This window comes from Bos grunniens, chromosome 15 (genome assembly GCF_055505025.1).
Source record: "Bos grunniens cultivar Pamir isolate PY7600 chromosome 15, Bosgru_T2T1.0, whole genome shotgun sequence".
Classification (NCBI taxonomy): Eukaryota; Metazoa; Chordata; class Mammalia; order Artiodactyla; family Bovidae; genus Bos; species Bos grunniens.
Genome location: NC_141179.1, coordinates 29143658 through 29149706, shown reverse-complemented (window position 1 = coordinate 29149706; position 6049 = coordinate 29143658).

The window sequence follows — 6049 nt, the reverse complement described above, 5'->3', positions numbered from 1 at the left end:
TGTATAAACTTGGGAGTCTTGACAAATGTATATACGTGTAATCACAATCTTTTAAAAAATTCTCTTTATTTGCTTGGCTGTGCCACGTCTTAGTTGCAGCACGTGGGATCTTAGATCTCTGTTGCAGCATGCAGGATCCTTTAGTCATGGCATGAGAACGGTTAGTTGTGACATGTGGGATCTAGTTCCCCAACCAGGGATCGAACCTGGGCCCCCTGCTTTGGGAACTTGGAGTCTCAGCCCCTGGACCACCAGGGAAGTTCCCACAATCATTTTTAATGACTTCATAACTCTCCTGAATCTAATTTGAATTTTTAGCTTGGTAAGTAAGAGGCTAGCCAATGGTACCCTGCCCTGTCTTCCCTTCCAGGCTGCCCTGGATTCCCCTCCCCAGTCTTTGCACAGTCTGGCAACTAGAAGCCTGGCATACTAGGGGCCTTCAGGACCCTTATTTGTACTGGTAGTTTAAGGTTTTGGCTATTATTTCCTACCTAGCCAATTCCTCTCTTGTGTGACATTAGACTAAAAAATTTTCCTTAACACACTGCAGTGAACAAACTGTACACCTCACACTCTTCGTGTGACTCTATTATTATTTCCTTAGAATAGATTTCTGGAAGTGAAATTACTAGATTAAAGGGCACGGACTTTTTTTTAAAACATCTTTTGATATATCATTTTTGCGTGTAAGGGTTTTCTCATTTTAAAATCATTTCCTTAGAGGAAATGTCAAGAACTGGGATTATTAGGGCATAAATATACCAAAGGTCTTTGATGTGCATTCAGGCAAGAGTTTTGCACCCTGATCAGCTTTCACTCCCTAGCTCACCTAGTGAATTTGAGTTTTGCTGGAGGTTAGCTTTCCTTGGCCCATGTCTTTTCCATGGCCAACCCTGTGATGGGATGAATGGGTCTCAGTGGGCCACTCCCCAACCTCTGAATGTGTAGGAAAAGATTATGTGGGGAAGGGAAGGTACTCATATTTCTAGGAAGCCACCTTGCCTCTCTGGTTTTTCTTCTGTCTTGTAGTGAGCTGTTACCTGCCTGCTCCCGCGACTGGAGGACGTCTTGTAGAAAGGCAGCTCCCTGAATTCATCTTCATGCCTCCAAAGCTAACACAGAGCCTGGTTCACACTGAAAATGAAAGCTGCTCGGTCATGTCTGACTCTTTGTGACCCCATGGACTGTATAGTCCGTGGAATTCTCTAGGCCAGAATACTGGAGTACTTCCCTGGAGAAGGTAGCTGCTCCCTTCTCCAGGGGATCTTTCCAACCCAGGGATCAAACCCAGGTCTCCCACATTGCAGGCAGATTCTTTATCAGCTGAACCACCAGGGAAGCCCACCTGGTTGAAACTGGTTTCTGATAAATAGTGGTTAAATAAACAAAGTTAGTCCCACTATGAAGGAGGTTCTGCTCTGTTTGGTTCATTTACAGTATCAAAATTTGCTTTATTTTTATTTATTTTTAAAATTTTTATTTTATTTATGTTTTCTTCTAAAAGCTTATTTTTAATTGGAAAATGATTTCTTTACAATGTTGTGTTGGTTTCTGCCATGTAACAACATGAATCAACCATAAGTATACATATGTCCCCTCCCTCCTGAACCTCCCTCCCACCTCCCACCCCATCCCACCCCTCTAGGTTGTCACAGAGCACCAGACTGAGCTCCCTGTGTTATATAGCAACTTCCCACTAGCTAGCTATTTTACATGTGGTAATATATATGTTTCTATTGATAAAGTAGCATTGTAACAGCATCCAATTTAATGGATCTCAACAGATTGGCTTCTTTGTCTCTATTTATAGATGAGTAAATTGCTCAAAGAGGAAGAAAACTTGCCTGAAATCACACAGCTAATAAGTCTCAAAGTTAACAGATTTGACTCCAGACATGGTATTTCTTTCCACTGTCTTTGGAATGTAATATGTGAGTCACACTGTTTTTATTTTTTAAAAGATATTTTCAATGTGGACCATTTTTAAGTTATTTATTTTTATTCTGGCTACACTGGGTCTTCGTTGCGGTACAGGGGGTCTTCTCTAACTGTGGCAGGCAGGCTTCTCTAGTTGCAGTGGGTGGGCTTGGTTGCTCTGCAGTCTGTGGGATCTTGCCCCATGGTATGTGGGCTCTTGGTTCCCCCACTAGAGATCAAACCTGTGTCTCCTGCATTGGAAGGAGGATTCTCAACCACTGGACCACCAGGGAAGTCTCACAGCATTTTAAAGTAACTGTGAAGGGTGTTGTCTGTGCTCAGGTTGAAGGCTGACACTGAGCTTCCAAGGAGAGGACCGTGGGTCAGAGACTCAGAGAGCAGAAAGGCTGTCTCCCCTTAGCTCCCTCACTCTCACCATCACTGTCTCTAGCTTTGCGTCTGTAGATATCAGTGAACTGCAAAGAGAATTGCCACCCTCACATTAATAGGATTTCTCAGAGTGGGCTACAGACCATAGGGCATCAGAATCTCCTGTGGCACGCAGATTCCTGGGTGTCTTCACAGCTATTCAATCAGACGTTCAGAGTCAAACCCAGTCAAATCTGCAGTGTAACCATTTCAGCGGGTGAATCTCATAAGCACACCCTCAAGTTTGAGAACCACTGCCTTAGAAAGCAGAGAAGGCAATGGCACCCCACTCCAGTACTCTTGCCTAGAATATCCCATGGATGGAGGAGCCTGGTGGGCTGCAGTCCATGAGGTCACTATGAGTCGGACTCGACTGAGTGACTTCACTTTCACTTTTCACTTTCACGCATTGGAGAAGGAAATAGCAACCCACTCCAGTGTTCTTGCCTGGAGAATCCCAGGGACAGGGAAGCCTGATGGGCTGCCATCTATGGGGTCACACAGAGTCGGACACGACTGAAGCGACTTAGTAGCAGCAACAGCAGCCTTAGAAAGAAGTGTCCACAGTTGGAGCTGCAGGCCTGGCAGGAGGGGTCGTCATAAGGGACAAGCATTCTCTTGTTCAAATTTGAGTGGCCAAGGCACACTGCGACTGCCAGCATGCCTGAGAGAAGGCCCCGGGCTTGTCCCGTGTGGGGGTGTCACGTCTCTGACACACGGAGCTGTGATATGACCAAATCAACGGTCCCATCTCAACTGACATTTGATGGAAGTAAGATGTCATGTTGATTACTGACCAGACTGTCGCTGGATAGCGGACCAGAGCACTATTGCCTTGAAGCATAAGTCTGTTTTTTAGCTTTTTCTTCGTTTTCTTAGGAATGTTCTTTGACCTACCCTTTGCTTCTCTTCAGGGGCCAGAGACTTCAAAGGCCAATGCGGGTGTGGAGCCGGGAGAGGCATTTTAGAACATAAAGAGAGGAACTAGGTGGGGCCTCAAGTTTTATTGAGAAACCACTGCAGAAAAATATCATCTGTGGTTGTTCTGGGTAGAAAAGACTCTGGGGTTAATTTCTTCCAATCTTTCTGTATTTTTAGATTTTCTCTAACAAACATGGAACAATAATACCTACTATTATGAAACTACGTGCCAGACTCTGTTCTAAGCACTTACAGGGGTTATCTCATTTCATCCTCACAACTAGCCCATGGTGGAGGGCCTATTTTTACTCCCCTCCTACAGATGAGTAAATTGAGGCCCAGAGATGTTAAGTAACTTACCCAGAGCTTCACAGCTGGTAAGCGGCAGGGGGAGGATCGAACCAAGGCAATTTGACTTCAGATACTATGGGTTTAGCTGCTATTCTCTCCTGCACGCTGTGTTTATAACATAAGAAGGTGGGCATTAAAAAAGATCTTGACACAAAAGTATTCAGAGGCTCCTTGTGTGCTGTCCATTTCAAGCGGTAAAGTAACAACACCAATATTTACCCCGCACTTACTTGGGACTGACTAATTTATTTCCATCAACTCGTTCAATTTTTTAGAACTTCCTAGAACTGCACTGCCCAGTGTGGCTGCTGCTGCTACTGCTGCTAAGTTGCTTCAGTCGTGTCCGACTCTGTGAGACCCCATAGACAGCAGCCCACCAGGCTCCGCCGTCCCTGGGATTCTCCAGGCAAGAACACTGGAGTGGGTTGCCATTTCCTTCTCCAATGTAGGAAAGTGAAAAGTGAAAGTGAAGTCGTTCAGTTGTATCTGACTTTTCTTGACCCCATGGACTGCAGCCTACCAGGCTCCTCCGTCCATGGGATTTTCCAGGCAAGAGTACTGGAGTGGGGTGTCATTGCCTTCTCCGTGGCAGCTACCCCTTTATGTGAGACCACTGGGTACCTGAAATCTGGTTAGTCTTAATTGAGATGTGCTGTGGATATAAAATACATGTTAGATTTCAAAGATTTAACATTAAAAAAATTAACTGGGTTAAATAAAATATGTGAAGATCAATTTTGTCTGTTTCCTTTTACTCTATATCATATAGGTGGTTGTTGTTAAGTCACTAAGTCGTGTCTGACTCTTGGTGACCACATGGACTGCAGCACACCAGGCTTCCCTGTCCTTCACCATCTCCCAGAGTTTGCTCAAATTCATGTCTATTGAGTCAGTGATGCCCTCCAACCATCTCGTCCTCTGTCGTCCCCTTCTCCTCCTGCCCTCAATCTCGTTGCACAGAGTCAGACACAACTGAAGTGACTTAGCAGCAGCAGCAACTCTTCACATCAGGTGGTCAAAGTATTGGAGATTCTCTTTATCTATAGGTATTAACTTTTTAAAAATTGCATCTGAGTGGTTGCATTTTGGGCTCATCTTTTATTTCGCTTGGCTAGTGCTGGTCTGAAGGGAGCTGTGTGTTGCCATTGCCTCATTTTCCAGACAAAGAAACTGAGGTGTTAAGGAGCCACCGGGATGATCCAGGAGGAGGCAGGATTGACATCCAGGCCTTGGGCTCCACCTTGCCTGCTGCACGGCACTGCTTTCCTCTCTGTCTTCCCAGAGTCTATAATCCATGCTGATCAGACAATCATGTATGCCTGAAATCAGTAATGGACAAGGAGTCCCACCAGATTCCCCGAGTCACAAACACATGCTGGGCACAGGTTGCGTGAGAAGCATGGTGCCACTACCCTCGCTGGATTCTGTACAAAGTGGCAGCTACGATGATTGCTGATGTTCCTTGAGTCCCTTTGCCAGGCACTGTGCCAGGCACTTCATCCCTATCCCTTCATTTAGTCCTCACACCTCCCCATGAGATTGCCCTTTGTAACCCCAATTTACAGATGAGAGGACTGAGATTTGGCAAAGTTAAAACCGTCGTCCAGGGTCACACAGTCAGAGTGGGCTGCATCTGGGACTCAGTCTCGACTTTGCCCACATTGAGAGTTTGCACTGTTGAACTTGCCTTGCCAACCGCAGACTAGGGGTTGGGAGGTAATATACATACCCAGGGGACTGTTACAGTGCAGGAAGTAACAGGGCAGCCAGCATAGAGCAGCAGCGCAGGGCACAGGGGCCCCTGTGAGTTGGCACTGGTGAACGAGGGACACGAGAGAGCCTTTTGAGTGCTGAGCTAGAAAATCAACACATCCCACATCAAATCAAGAGACCTGTTCGCTACTGGCTAAGAAAGACTCACTATGACCTAGACAACATGTCTGCAGGAAAAGATGTGTGCGTGAGAAGGGAGGTTGGCAGAGGAACCCAGGTCTCCCTAGGACTGAGAAGCTTGAAGGTCATCTGTACTCAGGACTAGAATCTTTTTGGAAGGGTCTGGCTTGATCAGTCCTGGGGTGAGGAAGGCACTTTCAAAGGAGACTATCAAGTTCATTCCTCTGGGAACTCTCTCCAAATTGAATGAGCAGTTGGCTTTCTGAGGGTTTGCTTCTGGGGAGAATTTATTTCTGTGCCTATGAAAAAATTCTAGACTTGTTTAGACCCTTGTTTCTCTGTGATCAGCTTTGGGGAACGCGCTGGTCTCCTTGGGGTGGGGTTAGTCCTCCCTTTGGCTTTGTACCTGTGGATCTCAGACTATCTCCAAGTCTGGATCTTTCTAGAAGGGCTGCTTCTGGCGTCTGTTCCCAAGTGCCAGTGGAGCAGCCCTGGATGAGTGGTACCCAGCTGTGGGTAAGTGCCCTGGGCTCTTCCT